Source organism: Oncorhynchus nerka, linkage group LG27 (assembly GCF_034236695.1).
Source record: "Oncorhynchus nerka isolate Pitt River linkage group LG27, Oner_Uvic_2.0, whole genome shotgun sequence".
Taxonomy (NCBI): domain Eukaryota; kingdom Metazoa; phylum Chordata; class Actinopteri; order Salmoniformes; family Salmonidae; genus Oncorhynchus; species Oncorhynchus nerka.
Window position 1 is genome coordinate 28,173,112 of NC_088422.1, and position 27,117 is coordinate 28,200,228.

The 27,117-nt window shown below is 40.8% G+C and overlaps 1 protein-coding gene and 1 long non-coding RNA gene across 5 annotated transcripts in view; one reads left to right on the forward strand and one right to left on the reverse strand.

Moving 5' to 3' along the window:
• LOC115111193 (nuclear receptor corepressor 2-like) overlaps positions 1-27,117 on the reverse strand; it is a 178,232-nt gene that overhangs the window by 137,908 nt on the left and 13,207 nt on the right.
• The window catches only part of LOC115111022 (uncharacterized), a 71,142-nt gene continuing 50,485 nt past the window's right edge, over positions 6,461-27,117 (forward strand). For 2 of the 4 annotated variants that reach the window (XR_010461491.1, XR_010461493.1), the window contains exons 1-3: positions 6,461-6,737; positions 12,960-13,113; positions 13,709-13,816. This is a non-coding gene — a long non-coding RNA (uncharacterized LOC115111022). Of the gene's footprint in view, positions 6,738-11,629; positions 12,534-12,959; positions 13,114-13,708; positions 13,817-27,117 lie in introns of those variants that run through there. The other 2 variants (XR_010461492.1, XR_010461494.1) reach the window with 2 other exon arrangements.

A 27,117-nucleotide genomic window follows, 5' to 3' on the forward strand; every position in this document is an offset into this window, starting at 1 on the left:
TGTGGGGATGCTTCAAGGGTGGCTGTTGTCGATGTGTTCCTGGTTCGAGCCCAGGTAGGGGCGAGGGGAGGGACGGAAGCTATACTGTTACACTGGCAATACTAAAGTGCCTATAAGAACATCCAATAGTCAAAGGTATATGAAATACAAATGGTAAAGAGAGAAATTAGTCCTATAATAACTACAACCTAAAACTTCTTACCTGGGAATATTGAAGACTCATATTAAAAGGAACCACCAGCTTTCATATGTTCTCATGTTCTGAGCAAGGAACTTAAACGTTAGCTTTCTTACATGGCACATATTGCACTTTTACTTTTTTCTCCAACACTTTGTTTTTGCATTATTTAAACCTAATTGAACATGTTTCATTATTTATTTGAGGCTAAATTGATTTTTATTGATGTATTATATTAAGTTAAAATATGTGTTCATTCAGTATTGTTGTAATTGTCATTATTACAAATAAATAAAACTTTATTATTTTATTTTAAATCGGCCGATTAATCGGTATCCGCTGTTTTGGTCGTCCAATAAATCGGTATCGGCATTGAAAAATCATAATCGGTCGACCTCTATTCCAGACTTCTTCCATTTAAGAATGATGGAGGCCACTGTGTTCTAGGGGACCTTCAATACTGCGGAGATTTGTTGGTACTCTTCCCCAGATCTGTGCCTCAACACAATCCTGTCTCGGAGCTCTACGGACAATTCCTTCAACCTCATGGCTTGGTTTTTGCTCTGACATGCACTGTCAACTGCGGGACCTAATATGGGCAGGAGTGTGCCTTTCCAAATCATGTCCAATCAATTGCATTTACCACAGGTGGACTCCAAACAAGTTGTAGAAACATTTCAAGGCTGATCAATGGAAACAGGATGCACCCGAGCTCAATTTTGAGTCTCATTGCAAAAGGTGTGAATAGTTATGTAAATTAGTTTAGTTTTTTTCATACATTTGGGTTGTGTGTAGATTTGCTCCATTTTAGAATATTTGTTTATTTTATTTATTTAACTAGTCAGTTTTAAGAACAAATTCTTATTTACAATGATGACCTAGGAACAGTGGGTTAACTGCCTTGTTCAGGGGCAGAATGACAGATTTTTACCAGTTCGGGGATTTGATCTAGCAACCTTCCGGTTACTGGCCCAATGCTCTAACCTCTAGGCTACCTGCCACCCCAGGTAGCCTATAGTGGTTCCTCATTTAAAAGTTGTGTCACACCCTGCGTGCTGCTGCAGCATTCTGTGGCACGTCATTTAATTCTCAGCCATTTCTTGGGTTACTGCAAGTTATTGCTAGTTTGACCATCAGAGGGCATCTTTGAGAAGCATTTGATAGTATTCCTTATTGGCATTACAAGAGAATTTAAAACATTTGGCTTAATTCATTTAGACATTTGGCTTAATTCATTTTATTCATATTATGGTGATTCCATTCAAAGAAAAATTGTCCGTTTGTAAATTCAGACGGTTTCACTCTCGGATCGCACACTGGACGTTCGGGGTGAGGAGTAGGGTTGATTTGAGCATTCTGGCATTACAACGGCAATCAAGCACCTAAGCTAACGTTGGCTAGCTACTTCATGACACAAATGAGACCACTCGACCATTTTACTCGGCCTAGCCGAGCTAGCAAGGCAATTCTCATGTTAACCAGAGCGTTGGTGACTGTAAATGTGCTGCTGGAAACAATTTAATTATGCTTTTTTCCCCCGACGTTTACTGACACCGGCCATATACAATGGGTGTTGAGCGCTCGTAAAGTAATTATTCTGCACTCTGGTACACTCAGACGAGAGTGCTCTGAAAGTTTTGAAGTAATTGCGAAAAAACTGGCCTTATTTTAGTGCATTAGTTCTATTAAGCACCGTGGCACCAACTCGCCTTCCGAACGTTCCGAGCTTATTGTTCAACATCACAGTGCCTGCTTCGCTATTGTTGGCAATAAGACCTGCTCACAATGTTTTATAGTTAAAATGTAAACAAAATGTAAACAAAAATATATATATTGGAACTCTGCGGTCTTCCCATTGTTTCCTATGGGGGAAAAATAGGCATGCCTGTCTATTTCGCCAAATATCTCGCAATGTGTACATTTAGATTTTTTTCAAGTCGGGTGTAACCGGTGGGAAATGGCTAGCTAGTTAGCGGGGTGCGCGCTAATAGCGTTTCAATCGGTGACGTCACTCACTCTGAAGCCTTAGTATTTGTAGTTGTTCCCCTTGCTCTGCAAGGGCTGCGGCTTTTGTGAAGCGATGGGTAATGATGTTTCAAGGGTGGCTATTGTCTGTGTGTGCAGAGGGTCCCTGGTTCGAGCTCAGGTAGAAGTGAAGAGAGGGACGGAAGCAAGGGCACCATTTTAAAATCAGGAGAATCTCCTCTTTGCAAACATGTAAGTCTGGGCAGTGAGCTCATTTGTCATCGATCGCTAGACCAGAAATAGTTTGAAGTTTTAATTTTTTCCCTACTTTTTCATTACACAGACATAGGCACATTTGACACCATCGAGGTGCGGATGATTACTTTCTACACAAGTCATTTTTTTCCAGTTTCGTCTGACAAACAGATTGAGGTCAAATTAAAAAAAGGGATACATTTATGGAATTCTTCATCACTCCAGTCAAATCAGGCTCCGCGAACGTTAGATTCCATTACTAAACTATGGGCTCGCGCTAGTGTTCAATTTTAGCCAACGTTCTTAAACTGTTTTTCAGCCTTGGGTGAATTTTGACTTGTTCTATTGTCCAGCCTATAGATAGCCAGAGCGAATTTACGAAAGCACCCGAATGTCCATTGAGAAAGCACAATGGCGATACCATTTAGCTAAGCTAAGAATGACGAGAATAATCAAGTCAATAAACATTGGGTAGTTAAGATAGCCTATAGTTAATATACTGGAAAGTTTGATGTATAACTACTAACGTTAGGTAGCTAGCTAACATACCAGTACATACTGCTGTAATTATATGCTATGTGGTTCGTAAGGACAACGTAGCTAACAAATTGTCAGCCAACATAACGTGTAAGGTAACTTATTTGAAAAGTCATTACTTTATTACATTGAGTAGCTAGCTACCCCTTGGTCGTTAGGGCAAATCTGGTCTGTTATAAGGGGGATCACACCTAGCTCGGCTATTAGACTATTATTTAGTAAAGGTTGAATAGTCTATTGTTCAGCTATTAGCCCTCCTCCCCAACTTGCAACAAATTGCTGTTCCCATCTCATTCCTTTCCCTCTTCCACGCGTCATGATTCTGCTCCGGAGTGGCTCACTTGTGGGCGTGCTGGCAGGATATGGCAGCATCTTCGGTTGTGCGTCAAGAATTCTGCACGTTTGTATGAAGGTGTGGTTATTCACAGGTAAATTGTTATATGCTATGGAGGTGCATTTAGGTATTTTTGTCGAGCGCAAAACCTCTTATCAATCAAAAATTATTGTTCTGAAAGCAACTTTTTTCCGACACAAAGGAAGTCAAAGCGGACACCTACGAAGATGGCATCTCAGGTAGGCAGCACTGGGCTGTATTGATGATGGCATCTCAGGTAGGCAGCACTGGGCTGTAATTAACATATCCTAAAAATGACATCTGCTGCTTTAGATTCAACGGTCATATCTCAGTTATTGTTTTCATATCTATAAAAAATAAGCTGTTTACTTTCAGAGAGCGAGCTGACCACGGGGTGGAAAATGTAGATATTGCCAGATGTTCACTGTCCGAGGAACAGGCCGTGGAAGCTTTATCGCTGGCAAAAGTGTCCATAACCGGAGGTAATTAAACTGTTCTGTGTTCTTTTTCTCCATCTCTGCCTGTCTTGTTGTACATGGAACCTGTCTTACATGCATTCATTTGTTTTTAAACTTAAGATGTTAGCTGCTAATTTTCAGATTTACACCACATAAACACAGCCATTTTCACTGGACTATCTGTTGCTGCTATGTCAGGATTTCCCTGGGGGTTAGCCTTGCAATAACAAGGTGGTGAGACACATAGCCCTCTATATTTAAATGTTTCAGGTCCACTCCGATAGGTGTCTGCGTCATATACAGTATCTTCTAATGACATTATCTTCTATTGTTAGTCCTCATGTGTCTGTTTTTCAGCATAAAGTACTCTCCAGCCACTTAGTGTGGACACCAGGTGAGACCACACAATAAGTCTCTCTTCTTCACTTCTCCTTCTCCCTAAATCCCCTAGGTTATATCAACTGTTTCGGTGTACCCCTCCCGCAACTTAACTGGCGGACACTGAGGGCACAGCATAGTCATAAGTGAGATGTCACTTGGTCAGGTCAAAAGGAAGTATTAGAGAGATGCTTTACATTGACATAAGAATATCTGCAGGTATGTTTTGATGTGAGAGAGGAAGCCAGTCCCATCATCGCCACCTCACCCGCTCTTAAGATAACCTTCGGGCCAACTGGGGGCCCATCACTCATTCATATATCCTTATGTACATATTCTTTATCCCCTTACACTGTGTAGAAGACAGTAGTTTTGGAATTGTTAGTTAGATTACTTGTTGGTTATTACTGCATTGTCGGAACTAGAAGCACAAGCATTTCGCTACACTCGCATTAACATCTGCTAACCATGTGTATGTGACAAATAAAATTTGATTTGATTTGAGATTAATGCAGATGAAGGGAGTTTGATATGCATAGTTTTTTTCTTCTGTATATATGAATTACAAATCAATCATGTTTCTAGTCTATTGCATAGTTATGTATAATCATTGATGTCCCAGGAGCAGGAGTGGTAAACACTGTTGAAGTGTATAATTGTAATACATACATGCAGACACAGCATCATTCAAAGAATGGAGTTTGATATGACTGAAAAAGAATGTCTCAGAGATTCATACCTGTACCGCACCTTTATTTGCCAAGGAAGAGTACATGATCAGTGAATATATTCAAAGTACAGGCTACAATCTCATGCGTGGTAATAACTACAGTATATAGGACTTGCATCCTTGACACAATAAAGTTATTCTTTCTACTCTATCCATAGGCTTCATTAATGTCATTCAGACTTGAAGTTGATACAACAACTATGATAGCTGAGGTTCATAGATTGGTATGAATATTAGTTCAGAACCTAACGTTTTAGGGTCCATACACAGATCTGCTACATACTGTAGCTAGCTACACATCCATAGGCATACAGTCCTTTTTATCCTCCACTACAAAATAAGCAAGTAAATAGTTAGCTAGCTATGTTACTTCAGCTGCATTGCAATTCAAGCTTATACAATTTAACATTCAATGTGCAGTAAATGCTTTAGCTAGCTAGATTCTTTACAGCCACCGTTTCACAAGACGACAGCATGGTTTGCTGGTTCTCAGGAGTCCCTAAAGCATTAAACAAGTTAACAAGTTAACATTAGCAAGTTAACTTTATGACAAAAAATATGCACAAACGTTTGCATTAACTACATTAACTAACATATTCCTCTCAATTGTACATTTTCTGCTTTACTCGTTATGACGTTATAACTTAAATCTGGTTCCACAGTAATGTTTTGTCAGCCATCTTTGTTGAAGAACGCTACAAGACAAGGGTGGCTCGCGTCAAAATTTGTCATTGGAACCACTCGATATGATTGGTCATATAAAAACCTTGGGACCCAAATGCATGAGTGCTCTAACTCCCCCTTATGGTGGCCTGGTGCAATGAAGCCGTGAAGCTGGGTACCTCTAAGTCCCGCGGTGCAAGCTCGCAACTTTTAAAGGAGGAACCACTGTAGGCCGCACCAGGTAATAAGTCTGTAATGTAACAAAATGTGGAAAAGGGGAACGGGTCTGAAAACTTTCCAAAATGCATTGTATATGTATTATTTTTTTTGCACTCGTTAGCACATTTAGCTAGCAGCCTCCAATGGAAATCCGCTATTACTTGTGCTAATTTTGTTAGCATTCTGGCAATGAATGGCCAATGGGCTTTTTTGAGGCTTTTTTTGGCGGCCCCTTGTGTACTAAACCGATAATACCGTAAATCCAGTCATGAAAGAAGGACGGTATGACCATATGAAAATCAGGATACTGCCCAACCCTAGAAAAAACACCACCTCCCATCAGCCCTATAAGGAGAAAGAGCTCAACAAAGAGCTGAGAAAAACGCAAACAAGACAGAGGGCTGAGATAAGCTTCCCTCTTCAGTCTCCTCTTTTTGATGAACATACACAGAGATTCCCAGAGGGAGGGGGGGGGGGGGATAGTTTGAAGTCAGTCACAAGACCTTCAGGGAAAAACATTGAATCAAAATAAGCGAGTGATACAATGAATAAGCTTTGACGAACACTGAGCAAGGACTTCCAGACAGGAGGCTAAACACATGCACTGGCATTGCTACAGACAACCACAGGCAAGCCACTGGCTCACTGCCAACACTGCGAATGAACTCAGTCACCCCAGTAATGCTCCAGCTCCCCTCCCTTCCCACTCGCTCTCCCCTGCTCGATCTATCTGGCTTCACTCCTACAACGCTGCAGTGAACCTGCGTTACACACTAGCCTGTATTTCATCTGTGACTTCCTTCCTATCCAATTTAGGAATGGCTTTGTTAATGCAAGCCTACACACAAATACCGGGCCTATACAGGCTAGTTCTGCCAAGATGGAAAATAGGAGCATGACTTCCAAAAATGGCTTGATTCTCCTGGAAGCATATGAGCCAGTCATATCTGTGGAGAAAGACAGTGACAAGATCTGTCAAGCTTTCGAAGACTGTGTCAGGTATTTGTCAATTTTACATTTATCTTTTCTCTAATAGTAGCCAACGCAAGACTTGTGGAAAACATTTCAAGGAACCAGCTAGAGCTTTGTACTGTCGATTCATAGCAAATGACAAATTAAATAAATGTCCTATTCCATGCCAGTGTGTTGACCTTTAAGGCTACATGATGCATATTTGTTTGAACCAGAGGCATTTTCATTATCTGATTTTTTTCGTCATTGCATCTGTAAAAACGTTGCTTACATGAATGCATCTTGCTATAGGCCTACTCCTGTTTATTAATCCTGTTTATTAATCATTTTCATTACTCCAGCTCATCTGGTAAAAACCATCTTAATTTAACTGCTTTCTTTTATTAATAGTCTCTAACAAAACTTCATGTATGATCAGGTCTCTGGTTAATGTCCTCTTCCACATAGGAACAGGAAATAGGCCTAGCCTATTTGGAAAGCTGGATTACAAATGCACTGTATAAATACACAAACGTATGTGGACACCCCTCCAATTAGTGAATTCGGCTATTTTAGCTACACCCGTTGCTGACAGGTGTATAAACTCGAGCACACAGCCATGCAATTTCCATAGACAAACATTGGCAGTAGAATGGCCTTACTGAAGAGCTCAGTGACTTTCAAAGTGGCACCGTCATTGGTTGACATCTTTACAACAAGTCAGTTTGTCAAATGTCTGCCCTGCTAGAGTTGCCCCGGTCAACTGTAAGTGCTGTTATTATGAAGTGGAAACGTCTAGGAGCAACAACGGCACAGCCGTGAAGAGGTAAGCCACACAAGCACACAGAACAAGAAAGCAGAGTGCTGAAGCGCATTGCGTGTAAACATAGTCTGTCCTCGGTTGCAACACTCACTACAGAGTTCCAAACTGCCTCTGGAAGCAACGTAAGCACAATAACTGTTCATCGGAGATTCATGAAATCGGTTTCCATGGCCGCACAGGCGAATCCCAAGCCTAAAATAACCATGTGCAATGCCAAGCGTCGGCTGGATGCTGTAAAGCTCGTCGCCATTGGACTCTGGAGCAGTGGAAACACGTTCTCTGGATGAAGGGATCACGCTTCACCATCTGGCAGCCCGAAGGACAAATCTGGGTTTGGCAGATGCCAGGAGAACGCTACCTGCCCCAATAAATAGTGATCAGTGTGGAAGAAGAACTTGACTGGCCTGCACAGAGCCCTGACTTCAACCCCATCGAACACCTTTGGGATGAATTGGAATGCCGACTGCTAGCCAGACCTAATCGCCCAACATAAGTGCCCGACCTCACTAATGCTCTTGCGGCTGAATGGAAGCAAGTCCCTGCTGTAATGTTCTAACATCTAGTGGAAATTCCAGAAGAGTGGAGGCTGTTATAGCAGCAATGTGGGGACCAACTCCCTATTCATTCCCATGATTTTGGAATGAGATGTTCGACGAGCAAGTGTCCACGTACTTTTGGTCATGTAGTGTAGCTAATAAACAATCAAGCACTGTTCCTAGACATTATCTTTATCTCACACTCGTAATTACACAATAAGCTCCCACTCCGACACAAAGGAAAAAAAATTCAATTACTACTATTGAGAGAAGGCAGATGAGTGAAATGTAAACCAGTTGGTTTGGTAACCACTTCAGAAGTGTGTAAAGTAGAACCCTTGAGAGGGGAAGGGGGCTGCTAGGACTCGCAGGCCAGGAATGTGGCACCCTGTCAGGTCTCATAAGGATTTATCTCTCTGAATCCTCATTACCAAAGGGCCCTGCCCAAGGCAATTGCGTCGCTCTCTGACACACACACACACACACACACACACACACACACACACACACACACACACACACACACACACACACGTGTAATACTTATACTCTTGATTGGCACACGATTACCAGAGAACAATGACACGTAATTGTGTTAATCTGCTCATAATGTAGTTGTAGACTTAAAAACATGGTATGAAGCAACCTTCCAAGCATCTATTTTCCCACACTCAGAGGAAATGTGAGCACACAGCTGGCCACATGAAACAGCATATCATTGCCTTCATCTCCTTCCTAAGAAACCAACACCTTTTCTTTCAACGTTTCCAAAGACTGTTAACGGCAGTGTTAGAGGACTTGTTGAAATCCAACAAATAACTTCTTGCTGCTGGGACAGCTTGCACTGAAGGCTTGTTTTGGGTGCAAAACCGGACTCACTCTATCCCCCTTTCTCACCACTGACATGAAAACAAAGCCAAGCAATTAACCTACTGAAGCTTCAGTGCTCATGGTCCCTGGATGTTTTTTGAGGTCAGAGTGCCAGAACAAGGTCAATCTCTATGGTAAAGCACTGGATCTGGGTCAGACACCATGGAACACTAAATCCTCCCAATTCCAAGCCGCTTTGACCCAGTTGTTTATCAAAGATCATACACCCAAAATGTACCGAACTTTCAGATTAACTATTGACAACACAGCCTATAACTCAGGGCAAACCCTAATATTGAAAACAAAGCACCTACTGAGCTGAATGACATTATTACACTTAAACGGCTCGGCAGTGCTACAGTAGGCTACATGTATTCATAAAGATGTCATTGTTGTTTCAAATAAGTCATTTCTCCAGGCCAACTTCTTGATAATTGGATGCCAATGGTAGGCTAATCAGAGACACCATAGGGAGAGGAGAGAGAGGAAATAGCATGAGCACAACATCCAGTAAAAACTTCTGTTGCTACATGGAAACTTCTTAAAGGTGTGGTCTGTGAGAAAAGTGTGATGCTCTGCCAGAAGATGTTTTGTAGAGAAAGCAGCCTGGGTCTGGGAGGACAGCACAATATTAGCTAGTAGCCTAAGCTAGATAATGCAATGCATGAATTGAGCTAACCGTACACAGCCTACACCCATTGTAGACTTTTTTCATATGTATAGCCTAGGCATGTGATTTCAAACACACTATGATTATAAACATATATATGCTACTACAGTTTGACAGAGATGGACGATTGTTTGACTTAAATCTTGTAAATGTATGGTTTGATTCCAGGCAGCATATTTTTATTTACTGGATGTGGTCAGGCCGTAGCAATGTAAAGTATCTCTGAGCAGAATTGACTAAATAACCAAGAGCTTTCCTCAATATTACCTGGCTCTCTGCCAGACTGATCCCAGACTAGTTCCACACAAAAACACTTTCATATTAAGAGAGAAATCTAAAAAAATCCCTGGCATGTAGGAATGGTCAAATAATGAGGTTCTACAGTACCAACCAATTAGACAGACAGGACAGAGAATAAATCAACAAGATGACGAACACAGGGGAAATGAAACTTTGTCAGGTATTTTGCAGTAGCAGTGAAGACATGTGGGAGATATTCAAACAGTAGTTCCATCACCTGCAACATCCCAAATTAACCCATGTTCATCTCTCAGATAGGATATGAATCTGCTGTCACCCCACAGCATACAACAGTTAACATGAGAGGCTGCCAGAGAAGTGTCAACACCCACATACACACTAACAACAATGGCCATATTGTGAGAGACTGGTGGAAACACCTCCCTAAGCCACCGGCTGTCACATCTCATTCTACATCAGACAGAAGACGCATATTCCCTCATGTTCACACAAGAATTTCAGTTGTCGCACCAGCTAGGCTCGATCTCATGAATCGGCTTTCACATTGCAGAACTCAGCAAACATATTGCTTCATCGTTTTCTCTTTACTGGTGTGTTGAGCAATAAGCGAAGATAATTAAGAAATCCATGACTGTTCTAACTGTGTTAGAGCAAATAGGACTGCAGTGCATACAAATCTGGAGTAGTCCAACATTTGACAGACAGCAGACAGGCTGTATTTACTCCTGGCAGTGGCACACATCAATATTCCTGTTCCTGTGTTTGGTCCTGTTATATTAAAAGTAACTAGCTACGACTGGAAAATGACTACAACCCAATGTTAATACAACAACCTGGACTAATTACTGTCCCACAACCTTATTGACAATGTGGAACATTTCTGAAAGACAAATAAGTGAAGAGGAGAGCCGTTCTTGGGCCAGTGAGTGGCAAGCCTGTACCTCCAGATGTGCTTGTCCAGCTGTATCCAGGCTGCAGAGCAAAGCTAGTATTAGATTTCCTCCCTGTTCCTGTCTCAGCCAACCTTTGTGGATTACATAAGAACACCCCCCCCCCCCCCCCAACAGCCAACTATGAATCCCAGTAACCATGGTGTCACAGACATTCCACCAATACACAGTAAAGGAGCTAAGACCCATCACGTAGGCCTAGTACACACACACACACACACACACACACACACACGTGACAATGCCCAAGAAGACGGTGTTTTGAGGACATATTGGCATGGGGGTTGGGCCGGCAAACCGTACCAATATATCCTCCAAACACCGGCTTCGAGGGAATTATTACTTTTTTACAATGGGTTACCAAAATATTCAAATAATAATTGACATATTTTCACCAAAATATTATTTGGATGAATTTCTTCATACTGTTTCCTCCTTCCATGAGATATAGTCCCTGACAGAAATCTAGGGTAAATACCCAAGCCAGCTGGTCATTCATTCTAATGGTTCGGTTGCCAGAGACGCAACCCAGTCGTTAAGTCTTTTTGTTCTGCATCTATGGACCAGTTTAGGCTCCTATACTAAACATATTCATATGTCACCAAATAATTTATTAAAATACACTGTTTTGCAATGAAGGTCTACAGAAACTTCAACAGCACTGGGGTAGCACCATGGTAAAGCCGGAGGACCACTAGCTTCCGTCCTCCTCTGGCTACATTGACGTCAATACAAAACCTAGAAAGCTGTAGGCCTCACCCCCTTCCATAGACATACATGGTGATTATGATCACTTGCGGGGGACGTCCTCAAACCAATCAAAGCTTTGCAGTATGTACTGACATGTTGTCCATCCAATCACAGAATTAGGATCAGAGAACGAACCGAGTGAGTTGTATTGGGATTGTGCCACAGAGCATTATGGAGGTTCTATGTGTTGGGAGGCTTGGTGACATTGTTGAATAGAGATTATGAGTGAAGAGTGATAGTTCAGCATTTTTTGGATATTATTCAATTCAAATGACTTTTTTCAAATTACAGGAGACGGAGGAGGTATATTATAAATTGTTTTCTTGGTTTTAGAACTTTATTTTTGCGTTCAGTTAGTGCAATTTACTTACATTTGCTTTACAAAACTTCAGTAGCTAGCTTACTACCAGCACGAGTGTGCAGTTTTCTCCGGCAGAATGGTAGAATGGCCTTTCTGTGTAGGAACTCCTTTCATTCTCTGGGGTACAGGGAAAAGTTGTGAATTAAAAGCAAGGGTCGACCTCTGCCTGAGAACAGTTTCATGAAGGCAGATGAAAAAGGTGGGGGCGTTCAATACTAACTTGAACCAAAAGTATATCTGGTTAACAGGGAGCCTTTCATCAGGCCGCCTGTATTGCTGGCCTTATCTGCTTTTTGGAAAGTCTGGGCTTTGGTCGAAAGGTAGGTTCAGTGACCTGAAGAACATTGATCGTTCAGCTAAACAAAAAAACAAAAGCAGGGCATGTAAGAATTTGCTTTTAGGAAGACACGACGAGAGGGAAAGTTACGCCAACAAGGGCAGCTACAGAGCTTGAAGAGGTAACTGAACGTTATGAAGCTTTCCTTGCTGAACATATGGAACTTGACTGTTTTTTCTGGGATGTTGAAAACAATTCCAAATGATTTGATAGCTTCCATCGCATCATCCATTAAAAGTTATATTAAAGAAAGGTTGACGCAGCGCAGTTTTTCACAAGCACTCAGGTTGGTTTTCCACTTTCCTCCAGTATTTATTTGAAAAAATAACAATCACTCCGGACAGGCACAAGCAAAAACTCATGACAAATGTTGCAGCAGCCTAGGCTACACCTAAACATTAGAAATCTGACATGCCATATCGGATGAAAACAAGACGATATTTCAGTTTGATCTGCCTGTTAAAAATTGCCCCACTGCTCTGGGACCTGCACCAGTCTGCTTGCAGTTGTCAGTTATCGTCAGGTATGTGGATGATGGGCTTTATTCAGGAACGTTTCTTGGGCTACTTTAATGTGTCAAGTGGACGATATGCACAGTTTGTTTGACTTTATGAATGTTGAGATGTCGGAGTTTAAGTTCATAGAGAAACTCGTTGTCCAAACCTACGATGGAGCAGCTGTAATGGTATGTATCTGCTATTTGTATTTCCAGCTAAGTCCCCTCCTGTTCCCTGATTAAGAGGTGATGACTACTCCACTCCACTCCACTCCACTACCATTGTCAACTTTCTCCTGGCATGAACTGAAACCACGTCTCATGTGCCCGCTCATCCACTGGCACATTGAATGTTTCCCCTCAAAGCACTGTGAGTACCCCAATCAATGTTCTCTCATTACTGTATGTAGAGTCAATCACATTATTTATTTTTATTTCACCTTTATTTAACCAGGTGAGCTAGTTGAGAACAAGTTCTCATTTACAACTGCGACCTGGCCAAGATAAAGCAAAGCAGTGCAACACAAACACAGAGTTACACATGGAATAAACAAGCATGCAGTCAATAACACAATAGAAAAAAAGAAAGTCTATATAAAGTGTGTGCAAATGGCATGAGGTGGTAAGGCAATAAATAGGCCATAGTAGCAAAGTAATTACAATTTAGCAGATTAACACTGGAGTGATAGATGAGCAGATGATGGTGTGTAAGTAGTGATACTGGTGTGCAGAATAGCAGCAAAGTAAATAAAAACAATATGGGGATGAGGTAGGTAGAATGGGTGGGCTATTTACAGATGGACTATGTACAGCTGCAGCGATCGGTTAGCTGCTCAGATAGCTGATGTTTAAAGTTAGTGAGGGAAATGTAAGTCTCCATTATTACACGTCAATGATTTTACTCCTTGCTTAGACTAACTCATTCTCAGCTCTTTTGTCTAACTGTGGGGTGTGTTGTCTTACAGATTGTCTTCCCAGTCAAATCCTGTCCTGCACTGGTCAAGCCTCTGAACACCTCAATTTATGCCTCATACCCTCATTCAGTCACTGCTGTGATCCCTTTCCAACACTGTGTAAGTAGCCCTCACATTCCCAATAATATTGTACTTTAAATGTCTTTATTAAATGCTTCAGGTTAAAGTACACGTTTTTGAAATACAGTTTGTAGTCTCTGTGCGTTCCACGCCTATACTGTGGGTCTCCCATCCTCCTCAATTGTTCAAGTTACCAGCCTCAACTGCTATGGACGCAACCCAGTCGTTCGATCTAAATGTTCCATTGCCATACTGGCTGGCAACGTTCTTATCCCTTGCTTGCTAGCTAGCAAACTATGGCTAACTTAGTCACATCAAACAGTGCAGCCAGATTAACACCAAAACAGCTGCATTTGCATTTGTTAAGCTGTTTTCTATTGACATTTCGTTGTATATATCCCTAAAAATGATGCCAGTTGTTTCATGATTTCAACTGGCTGAGAAAAGCTGCCTGTCTCATCCCGAATCGTTCATTAATATGGGACATCTGGAGATCAAATTTCAATATTGAAACCATGTTGCAAATGACGGAGAGACAGGCAGCAAGGTTTATACACTGTCTCCGCTGTTGAAAACCAAATGCTAGTCTAAGTCTAAATGTCTAGATACTTTTTAAAGTGGAGATCAAGTTTATAAATTGCCTTGCTGGGCTGATGAGACTGTGGATTGCGCAGTGATATGGATATGGAGTCAATAGGCATTTCAACAACATAGCTTTAGCCAGTGGGAATTTGTGGAATAGACAGTGACTGGAATGCAGTTTTAACCAATCAGCATCCAGAAATAGACCCACCCGTTGTATAATTTAGCAATAAGGCCCGAGGAGGTGTAGTATATGGCCAATATACCACGGCTAAGGGCTGTTCTTATGCACGACGCAACATTCCTGAACCCAGCCGTTAGCCGTGGTATATTGGCCATCTACCACAAACCCAGAGGTGCCTTATTGCTATTATAAACTAGTTACCAATGTGATTAGAGCAGTAAAAATACATTTTTCTTCATACTTATGGTATACGGACTGATATACCACGGCTGTCTGCCAATCAGCATTCAGGGCTCGAACCACCCAGTTTATAATGATGCATATCCACTCAGACCAAATACACGCTCCTTGTACTTTCCAAAGATCTCCCAAAGGTCATTTCAGCAAGCCATGAAACCCACAATCTCAAATAGTTCTGAAATCATTTCTGTAGTTAGAAACAGATAAGATCAGCATTTCTGCAACATTCCTTTGTTGAAAAATATATTTTCTCTGAGAAATGAAGCTAATTGATTGCACCCAAACTGGCCATTTTAATATATAGGATTCATATATTATTCAATAATTATAGTACTAACATCTGATTTGGACCAAACTTTTTTCTAACAATGAGTAAGACGTTTTACATTTAAGTCATTTAGCAGATGTTCTTACAGTAGGGAGTGCATACACTTTCATACCTTTTTCCCTGTGGGAATCGAGTCTACAACCCTGGTGATGCAAGCGCCATGTTCTACCAACTGAGCTACACGGGACCACATGAGGAACCCAAAGAATTGCAAAAACCCACACACAGACCTCCCCGTACCCCACACCAAACCGACCCCAACACTGAGTATATAGTATCAGTTCTCTATGTTTGACAAGTAGTCTGGAGCAGTGGCCCTGAGTATTGTTTCTTCATCCCATCTAATTCTTCCCCTGTTCATAGAAATTAATAATTGAAGTTATGTTTATGCCCCATTCTACATCCTCATATTACCAGGTTCTGACCACTACATGGTGCTGTTCCTGTTATTAGGTGATTGTTTTTAAAGAACCCCGCCCCATGTTAAAGAGGTAGTTCACCCAAATTACAAAAAATTAAATGTTGTTTTCTTATCCTGTAAGCAGTCTATGGACGAGGTATGACAAAAACCCACACTTTGGTTATGTTTACCTGGCCACTGTTTCAAATGCTAACTTTTTAGCAATTGTGGCACATCCAATGCAAGTCAATTGTACCTAAATAAGCATTTTTGCGCTTCATATCCAAATCATCTATAAGTAACAGAAACCAAGGGGTGCACTTTTTTTTTTTTTTCCCCTGTATCGCAAGAATACATTTACACCATAGATCCGTATATAATGACGAGATGCTCATGTCTCCGCCCTAACAACGGGAATGGTTGTCCCAAAGGCAGGAAGGCAGGCGACAAGCTTAGGTCCCAAATAAACCCATAGAAACCCATTGGGATTACTTTGGACAGATGATTTTGTCGAGGGAAAGCTCTCCCTGCCACTCAAACAACAAATATGAGAGATCACTTCTTTGGCAAACGGTTTCAACTTGCCATTTGCATTTGAGGATTGGTCCAACAGAATCAGTCATATTGACACAAACACATTGAGACATTTTACTGTAATAGAGAAGTTAACCTTTCTAACAATAACCTTTAATGTCTCAACTCCTCAAATTACACGCAGAGCAGGAACCACTAGAACATAATGAACAGTGATTCTGGAAAATTGCTCAGTTTGTTGTGCGCACCGCTTGCAGCATTTTAGCCAAAGATTGTTATACTAGCTGTCTAGTCTGTGTTTTATAAAATGTACAATAAGCATAAAACACAATTATATAAGGAATTGGTAACTCGTTCTCATGCTAAGAAATAAGGTTGGCCACTTGATTTCAACATCTGAACAAAGTGGACAGGCTAGCTGTTCAAACAGTCGGAGATTGTTCTGCCGTGTTAGGTAGCAAATAGATCCAAATTGGCTGAACTTGAAAAATAAAGATTAGCTGGCCACTCACTAGCACGTAGGCTTGTGCTTGAGAGCTTGTTTATGAGACCTGTGTTAATTTTCTATAATGCCTACTACAAGAAGTTATGCGTACTCCTCCTTCACATACAGCACCCATTCTGCCGCCCACATTCTGGTAATTAAAGGTTCCCAAAGCACACACATCCCTGGGTTCTCCATCTCTTCACTCAAAGACTCAATCTTACTGACAGTTGTGGCTGCTTCGCGTGATGTATTGTTGTCTCTACCTTCTTGACCTTTGTGCGGTTGTCTGTGCCCAATAATGTTTGTACAATGTTTTGTGCTGCTACCATGTTGTGCTGCTGCCATGTTGTGTTGCTACCATGCTGTGTTTACATGTATTACTGCCATGCTGTGTTGTCATCTTAGGTCTCTCTTTATGTAGTGTTGTGGGATCTCTCCTGTCATGATATGTGTTTTGTCCTATATTTATTCATGTTTAATCCTAGCCCAGTCCCCACAGGAGGCCTTTGCCTTCTGGTAGGCCATCATTGTAAATAAGAATTTGTTCTTACCTGACTTGCCTAGTTGAATAAAGTTTTTTTTAAAGAAATGTTAAAGCCAGATGCATGATTATTGCAAAAAACAACAGGTTCAACTATTTTTAGTGGGTCTTAAGGCTGTGGAAGGCTTATATTTAGCCTAGGTATAATTTCACACGCCCTGAATTCATTACATTATTGCGGACTGTTTGAAATGCAGTGTGTTTTACCTTTAATTGTACAACAATGCTTATTTGAGAAAACATTCAAATCGAGATTAATGGGCGATTCATGATATGTTTGGAAAAATATATATTTTTTAGGCCATATCACCCAGCCCTAATTCAGCTCTCTATACAGGAGGGGGAGAAACTAAAACAGGGCAGTCTCCTGATCTGGTTCCTCTTCTCTACAAATCAATTATTCAAACGCTTCTGTATGGCTACATTCTGCAACTCCTGAGTGCCCCTGTTTGCTCCTCATGACAGCTCTTTACTGCCTGTATTTGATGTGCATTACTTGGACTTACTGCTTGAGACATCATAGATGTAGGCTATTCTCTGAGAACTAAAATCAGGATATTCCATTTGAATCCCATTTGCAGACAAGGTAGGATATCAGGCCACCTGTGATGATTTGACAGTGAGAGAAGACATAGCTAAAGTAGCCCAGCCTTCCTCTGATCCATCACAGGCCAGGGGTATCATTGATGAGACACATCAGGATCAGGGGCCACATAAAAAAAACTGTGCGTACGTACAAAACGTACCCCCAAAATGTGTGTGTTTTAGTTCACGCAAAAGTTGGCATTTATTTATTTTATTTGAAGTGAGAATGTGCTCACCTCACCACAAACTTTAGACAATGACTACGCACATCTGCTAGTTGTTCAAATATTGTATTGCAAGATGGCAAGTAAGTATTTTGTGCAAATGGGGGATATGATGAAAACCTTATTCATAAAATAACAAAAACAGGAAAACATTAACAAGAATGCAGCCATTTGCCAGAAGAGTGAAAATCTATGCGTTTTATTTTTAGGGCTCTACCTAATCCGTAGTGCTAAAGATCCACTTCATAGCACGATTGACAATTAAAAAGGCAATGTTTCTGCGGTCGGGGAGACTATGTTCAAGGTAGACGCTGCATATGCATGTCGGCTCAATCGGAAATCTGATTTACATATATAGTGCGTAACGCTTCAGTGATCCAGATTGAATAGAGCCTTTAGAATCTAAAATAATGAGACAGGAATCTTTTTCATATTTATTCTATTTAAATAACCATTGCAGAATAAATTCCTCACTTTTTCTGTCTGTGATGGGTTCATAGTCTTACCATGCACATCTCTAGTTTAATTAGACAGCCTAGTAAATAGATAAGCTTTATGCATTTCAAGGCAGCGCGGTTTTAAAAATACTGTCAACAATTCCTACCCATACTGTTAACAACCCGTCATTTGCATAGAATTGTGGGGTGTTGCATTTAGCCTACTTTTAAATTGTTTTGAATATACAATCAATCTTGCAGAATGCACGGACAGGCCCTCACTTCATCAGCATGGTCAGTTTGAAAAGTCACTGCAAAATATCTAAACATTCTGCCCATACCTATACAGAAAATTGTCATTACTCTTCCTTATAGAAACGGGGCGTTAGAATTAGGGGGCGTTAGAATTAGAGGTCGACCGATTAATCGAAATGGCCGATTAATTAGCGCCGATTTCAAGTATTCATAACAAATCAGTAATCGGTATTTTTGGACACGGATTGTGGCCGATTTTTTATTTTTTTACACCTTTATTTAACTAGGCAAGTCAGTTAAGAACACAATCTTATTTTCAATGAAGGCCTAGAAACGGTGGGTTAACTGCCAATGTGTACCTAACCATAAACATTGATGCCTTTCTTTAAAATCAATACACAAGTATATATTTTTAAACCTGCATATTTAGTTAATATTGCCTGCTAACATGCATTTCTTATAACTAGGGAAATTGTGTCACTTCTCTTGCGTAGCGTGTAAGAATAAAACGTTTTGTTTTTGAAAGGATAGTTTCCGGATTCGACCATATTAATGACCAAAGGCTCATATTTCTGTGTGTTATTATGTTATAATTAAGTCAATGATTTGATATTTGATAGAGCAGTCTGACTGAGCGATGGTAGGCAGCAGCAGGCTCGTAAGCATTCATTCAAACAGCACTTTTGTGCATTTTGCCAGCAGCTCTCCGCTGTGCTTCAAGCATTGAGCTGTTTATGACTTCAAGCCTATCAACTCCCAAGATTAGGCTGGTGTAACCGATGTGCAATGGCTAGCTAGTTAGCGGGGTGCGCGCTAATAGCGTTTCAAACGTCACTCGCTCTGAGACTTGAAGTAGTTGTTCCCCTTGATCTGCGGCTTTTGTGGAGCGATGGGTAACGATGCTTCGAGGTGTTCCTGGTTCGAGCCCAGGTAGGGGCGAGGAGAGGGACGGAAGCTATACTGTTACACTGGCAATACTAAAGTGCCTATAAGAACATCCAATAGTCAAAGGAATATGAAATACAAATGGTATAGAGAGAAACAGTCCTATAATAATTCCTATAATAACCTCAACCTAAAACTTCTTCCCTGGAAATATTGAAGACTCATGTTAAAAGGAACCACCAGCATTCATATGTTCTCATGTTCTGAGGAAAGGAACTTTAACCTTTTTACATGGCACCTATTGCACTTTTACTTTCTTCTCCAACACTTTGTTTTTGTATTATTTAAACCAAATTGAACAAGTTTCATTATTTATTTGAGGCTAAATTGATATGATTGATGTATTATATTAAGTTAAAATAAAAGTGTTCATTCAATATTGTTGTAATTGTCATTATTATAAATATATAAATCGGCCGATTAATCGGTATCGGCTTTTTTTGGTCCTCCAATAATGGGCATCGGTGTTGAAAAATCATAAATCGGTCGACCTCTAGTTAGAATCACCATAAAAGGTGAATGGAGGGAGTTTTCCAGGTGGAATTGTAATGCTAGTTCACAGTTTTACGACAGGTCTGATTTATAATGGGAAACATGTCTGTATGACATGCGCCAAAACGATAAATCAAAATATTTTTGTATGCATGCACTTTTCCGGAATGGTGCATGCAGAAATGTATGCAACGGTTATGAATGAGACCCCTATCATCCACTCATCCCACACCATTACACAATGACCTGTAATCCCCTATTTTCTCTCACACATATTCATATACTGATGATGAGCTTGTGGAAATCGCAAGAGTCAGAACCGACCATGCCTGGAGTACGCCAGTGTGTTGCTGGTGGGCTGCACAAAGAAGCAGCAGGGTATAGAACAGGGTCAGGGTATAGAATACCCTGGGCAGGGTATAGAAAAAGGCAAGCAAGCTAACAGAAAAACAGAGACATTCCACTGACCATTCCCCCACTAGTCACGGAGAGAGCAAGCAGTAATAAGATTGGTCACTGACATACACCAGACTGACCAGTCCCTACTGATCTCCTACCACAGAGAAGGGGAGACGGCATTGGCAGAGTCCTCCAAAACCAGAACCAACTGTCCAGCATCAACGCAAGAACAAATAAACAGAACAATTCAACCATAGCCACTGCCATCAGACTTGTAATAACAATAATTTCTTGACAGCTAGGAACTTTTTAAATAAATGATTCAGAACTTTGGCAACTACTAAGTATTTTTTAAACTCCCGCTTTGAGCTGGATGTGTCAATGTGTATAATACATGCATAATCTATTAGCAGAATTACTTTTACCTCAAATTAGCCACAGAATCCCTAGTTTGAAAGAGAGAGTTTTTCTGGAAGCTGTGCTGCGCCATTTTCCCTACATTTACCTCCCACTTGGGCCAGCCCCCTAGCAATTCGAGTTCGAGCCAAAGACCTTCCGCCCCTCGTCATTTGAGTGGCAGCTACCAAGATGCTCACACAACAGAGCAAGAGAGAGCAATGACGTGGTGCACATAAAGTGGGTTCTGAAATGATTGACACCCTTGATAAAGATGAGCAATAATGACCTGTGTGTATGTGTCTCTTCAACAACAGCAAAATGTTTCCCATTTAATTAGCCTAGATGGTCATACAAATTTTAAAAAATACATTAAAAATAAATGAGAGGGGGCGCAGTGGTTAAGAGCGCTGTACTGCAGCGCCAGCTGTGCCACCAGAGACTCTGGGTTCGCGCCCAGGTTCTGTCGTAACCGGCCGCGCCCGGGAGGTCCATGGGGCGACGCACAATTGGCCTAGCGTCGTCCGGGTTAGGGAGGGTTTGGCTGGTAGAGATATCCTTGTCTCATCGCGCACCAGCGACTCCTGTGGCGGGCCGGGCGCAGTGCGTGCTAACCAAGGTGATCAGTTTTTCCTGTGCTTTTCGATGTAAATGCCGTTCTGGTAAAGCCACAGCAGTGATTTAACCAGTTTTTTAAACGTCTGAGTGTTTTCTATCCACACAGACTAAGCAAATGCATATACTATATTCCTGGCATGAGTAGCAGGGCGCTGAAATGTTGCGCGATTTTTAACAGAATGTTCAAAAAAGTAGAGGGTCGACTGAAGAGGTTAAGTTAATACTTTGTAGCGCCACCTTTTGCTGCGATTACAGCTGTAAGTCGCTTGGGGTATGTCTCTATCAGTTTTGCACATCGAGAGACTGACATTTTTTCCCATTCCTCCTTGCAAAACAGCTAGAGCTCAGTGAGATTGGATGGAGAGCATTTGTGAACAGCAGTTTTCAGTTCTTTCCACAGATTCTCGATTGGATTCAGGTCTGGACTTTGACTTGGCCATTCTAACACCTGGATATGTTTATTTTTGAACTATTCCATTGTAGATTTTGCTTTATGTTTTGGATCATTGTCTTGTTGGAAGACAAATCTCCGTCCCAGTCTCAGGTCTTTTGCAGACTCCATCAGGTTTTCTTCCAGAATGGTCCTGTATTTGGCTCCATCCATCTTCCCATCAATTTTAACCATCTTCCCTGTCCCTGCTGAAGAAAAGCAAGCCCAAACCATGATGCTGCCACCACCATGTTTGACAGTGGGGATGGTGTGTTCAGGGTGATGAGCTGTGTTGCTTTTACGCCAAACATAACGTTTTACATTGTTGCCAAAAAGTTCAATTTTGGTTTCATCTGACCAGAGCACCTTCTTACACATGTTTGGTGTGTCTCCCAGGTGGCTTGTGGCAAACTTTAAACAACACTTTTTATGGATATCTTTAAGAAATGGCTTTCTTCTTGCCACTCTTCCATAAAGGCCAGATTTGTGCAATATACGACTGATTGTTGTCCTATGGACAGAGTCTCCCACCTCAGCTGTAGATCTCTGCAGTTCATCCAGAGTGATCATGGGCCTCTTGGCTGCATCTCTGATCAGTCTTCTCCTTGTATGAGCTGAAAGTTTAGAGGGACGGCCAGGTCTTGGTAGATTTGCAGTGGTCTGATACTCCTTCCATTTCAATATTATCGCTTGCACAGTGCTCCTTGGGATGTTAAAAGCTTGGGAAATATTTTTGTATCCAAATCCGGCTTTAAACTTCTTCACAACAGTATCTCGGACCTGCCTGGTGTGTTCCTTGTTCTTCATGATGCTCTCTGCGCTTTTAACGGACCTCTGAGACTATCACAGTGCAGGTGCATTTATACGGAGACTTGATTACACACAGGTGGATTGTATTCATCATCATTAGTCATTTAGGTCAACATTGGATCATTCAGAGATCCTCACTGAACTTCTGGAGAGTTTGCTGCACTGAAAGTAAAGGGGCTGAATAATTTTGCACGCCCAATTTTTCAGTTTTTAATTTGTTAAAAAAGTTTGAAATATCCAATAAATGTCGTTCCACTTCATGATTGTGTCCCACTTGTTGTTGATTCTTCACAAAAAAATACAGTTTTATATCTTTATGTTTGAAGCCTGAAATGTGGCAAAAGGTCGCAAAGTTCAAGGGGGCCGAATACTTTCGCAAGGCACTGTAACTAATGAGGAGATGGCGCGTGGGTACCTGCTTCTATAAACCAATGTGGAGATGGGAGAGACAGGACTTGCAGCGCGATTTAGCCCTTGGCAACGCAGATGCTCGCGCTCGCGATGCGAGCAGTGTAGTCAGGGTATTAGTGCAAGAAAACATACAGCCTTGCCTAGATAAAGAATGAAAAAAACAGATGAATTTATAACGGGCTTCGACCCATTAATATTGGAGTGCTGCAATGCCATTTTCAAAAGACAAAGTATCCTGCATTGTCTGGGGTAAAATGTAGAGGTCGACTAATTAATCGACATGGCCGATTACTTAGGGCTGATTTCAAGTTTTCATAACAATCGGTAATCAGTATTTTTGGACACCGATTATGGCCGACTACACTGCAATCCACGAGGAAACTGCATGGCAGGCTGACCACCTGTTACACGAGTGCAGCAAGGAGCCACGGTAAGTTGCTAGCTAGCATTAAATTTATCTTGTAAAAAAACATCAAACTATACATAGTTGATGATATTACTAGGTTAACTAGCTTGTCCTGCATTGCATATAATCAATGTGATGCCTGTTCATTTATCATCAAATCACAGCTTACTTCAATTTACAGCATGGTGATGTCACTATGGAAAGCCGAAACTCCCGCCCATTTGCAAAACGGGGGATGATTTAACAAAAGCACATTGTGCTTTTATTGGGAATCTTTGCACAAATGTACCTAACCATAAACATCAATGCCTTTCTTAAAATCAATACAAGAAAATTATATATTTTTTTAAACCTGCATATTTAGTTAAAATAAATTAACGTTAGCAGGCAACATTAACTTGGGAAATTGTGTCACTTCTCTTGTGTTCAGCGCAAGCAGTGTCAGGGTATATGCAACAGTTTGGGCCGCCTGGCTCGTTGCAAACTAATTTGCCAGAATTATGACATAACATTGAAGGTTGTGCAATGTAACAGTAATATTTAGACTTAGGGTTGCCACCCGTTCGATAAAATCCGGAACAGTTCTGTATTTCACTGAAAGAATGAAATACAAATGGTATAGAGAGAAATACTCGACACGTCATAATTCCTATAATAACTACAACCTAAAACTTCTTAACTGGGAATATTGAACCACCATCTTTCATATGTTCTGAGCAAGGAACTTAAAAGTTAGCTTTTTTTACATGGCAGATATTGCACTTTTAATTTCTTCTCCAACACTGTGTTTTTGCATTATTTAAACCAAATTGAGCATGTTTCATTATTTATGAGACTAAATAGATTTTATTTATGTATTATATTAAGTTCAAATAAAAGGGTTCGTTGTTAATAATGACAATTACAACAATAGTGAATTACAAATATATATTATTAAAAAATACATATAGATTTTTTTTCTTTAAAAAAAAATTTAAAAAACAAATCGGCTGATTAATCGTAATCGGCTTTTTTTGGCCCTCCAATAATCGGTATCGCCACTGAAAAATCATGATCGGTCGACCTCTAGTAAATTGACACAGCGTCATAATCCCAATCTGAAGTAGATTCCTTCGGTGTGTGGTGTGCTTTGTCTTAAGAGATAACAGGGCAGGCTCTATTCTCACATGTCCTAACATGAACCCAAAGCCTTTCCATCAGGCAATCTCAGTCAACTGTACTGTAGATATTTTCTCAACATCAGGCCAGGACCAAAGCGGCTGTCTCCAACTCAATGCTACTTTCATTATGAGAATCATTAAAAGGCTTCTCTCTGAGACAGCTGCAGTGGATAATGCTGCACCGTTGGAGCGTTTGAGTCAACCATAACATTTGCCTTGCACTGAATCTACCAGGTGCAGTCCACTAAAAATCCAGTGAGCAAGAAATGCCAGACAGCTTTTGTTACTCATTCAGTGAGCCAGAAGGGTTGAAAGTGTGACTAGGTTTGGGAGGCAGTTCCACGATGACTGCTCCATATTTCCCTTTGTGTTCTGCATATCAACTTAAGTGTTTACAAAAGGTGTGCCAGGACATACCAGCCTCATGTAACTTCTATGAAATCATGTTTAAATTGAAATGCAGCCAATTTGGCTTGATATTAGGGGGAAGTAGCCAAGATCCAGGCTTTAGTCTAAAATTAGTGGACCTATTCCTAGGGCTGGGAATTACCAGGGACATCAAGATACCTAGGTGCCGATACGATGTGTATTGCAATTCTCACAATTCTATATATATTGCGATTCGATACTATGATTTTAGTGCGATGCGATGTTCCAAACATATTGCTCACCTTATGTCTGCTGAAAAGGGATGAGAGAGCCATGAGAAAATTAGTTTTGATCAGTCATGGAAATAAAAGTGCTGAAAACAAATTGTCTCCCTATTTAATAAGATGGATTAACAAGCTATGAGTGTTGGAGCAGGTACAGCCAACTAGTGCAAAAAGATAATAACAATACTGTCAAGACAATTTGATATATCCTCAAAAATAATATCCTGGTATGTAACAATAGCGATTTTTTCCCCCAGCACTACCTATTTCCCATTAAAATGACAGTTTGTGAATGGATCTGAAGAGCAAGCTCAGTAATCTTCAGTACCACTGGACTGCTTATTAGACCGCTTCTTATTCTCAGCAGTGCTTCCAGTGTGGAGCAACAATAGGCAGACCATGCTGCAAGGCTCTGAACAAGCTTTCACACTTTCATACATCTTACATAAACCCAGTAACCCACCAGTCCCTCTGAACCACAACACAGTCACACACACACAGGTTGTGGTTATATAGTCTAATAGGCGTTTCTCTCATGCGAGGTGGGGGAGGGGGTCAAATTGTGGGGAACTTTCTGGGAATTACGGTTTCAGTTTTTCACTACTGCACCACAGGTGCATCAAAAGTAATTCTCTGCTACAAAAATAAATCATCACAGAGGAAGACAGCAGCAACCAAACAGGTACAGTGCCTTCAGAAAGTACTCACACACCTTGACATTCTCAACATGTTGTTGTGTTACAGCTTGAATTTAAAATGGATTACATTTTTGGTCACTAGCCTTCACACTATAACCCATAATGTCAAAGTGGAATTATACTTCCGTTCAAAGGTTTGGGGTCACTTAGAAATGTTCTTGTTCTTAAAAGAAAAGCATTTTTTTTGTGCATTAAAATAACATCAAATTGATTAGAAATGCAGTGTAGACATTGTTAATGTTGTAAATGACGAATGTAGCTGGAAACTTTTTTAATTTTTTTTATTTTGTTATGGAATATCTAAATACAGTTGAAGTCGGAAGTTTACATACACCTTAGCCAACTACATTTAAATTCAGTTTTTCACTATTCCTGACATTTAATCCGAGTAAATATTCCCTGCTTTAGGTCAGTTAGGATCACCACTTTATTTTAAGAATGTGAAATGTCAGAATAATAGTAGTGAGAATTATTTATTTCAGCTTGTATTTCTTTCATCCCATTCCCAGTGGGTCAGAAGTTTACATACACTCAATTAGTATTCGGTAGCATTGCCTTTAAATTGTTTAACTTGGGTCAAATGCTTCGGGTAGCCTTCCACAAACTCCCCACAATAAATTGGGTGAATTTTGGTCCATTCCTCCTGACAGAGCTGGTGTAATTGAGTCAGGTTTGTAGGCCTCCTTGCTCGCACACGCTTTTTCCGTTCTGCCCACAAATCTTCTATGGGATTGAGGTCAAATAAAATAAAATGTTATTTGTCACATACACATGGTTAGCAGATGTTAATGCGAGTGTAGCGAAATGCTTGGTCAGGTCAGGGCTTTGTGATGGCCACTCCAATACCTTGACTTTGTTGTCCTTAAGCCATTTTGCCACAACTTTGGAAGTATGCTTGGGGTCATTGTCCATTTGGAAGACCCATTTGCAACCAAGCTTTAACTTCCTGATGTCTCACAAAAACATCTGTAGCGTCCAAACAGTTTGGCCGACAAACTATTATGACCATTCTATAGAAAGGGGAGACCCTCACGAACACGATGGTGTTCTTCTACGTTTTGGTCTACGACCCCCACAAGTTTCACGGGACTCGTCTGAAGGTAACCTATGCAAACGAATGGAAGT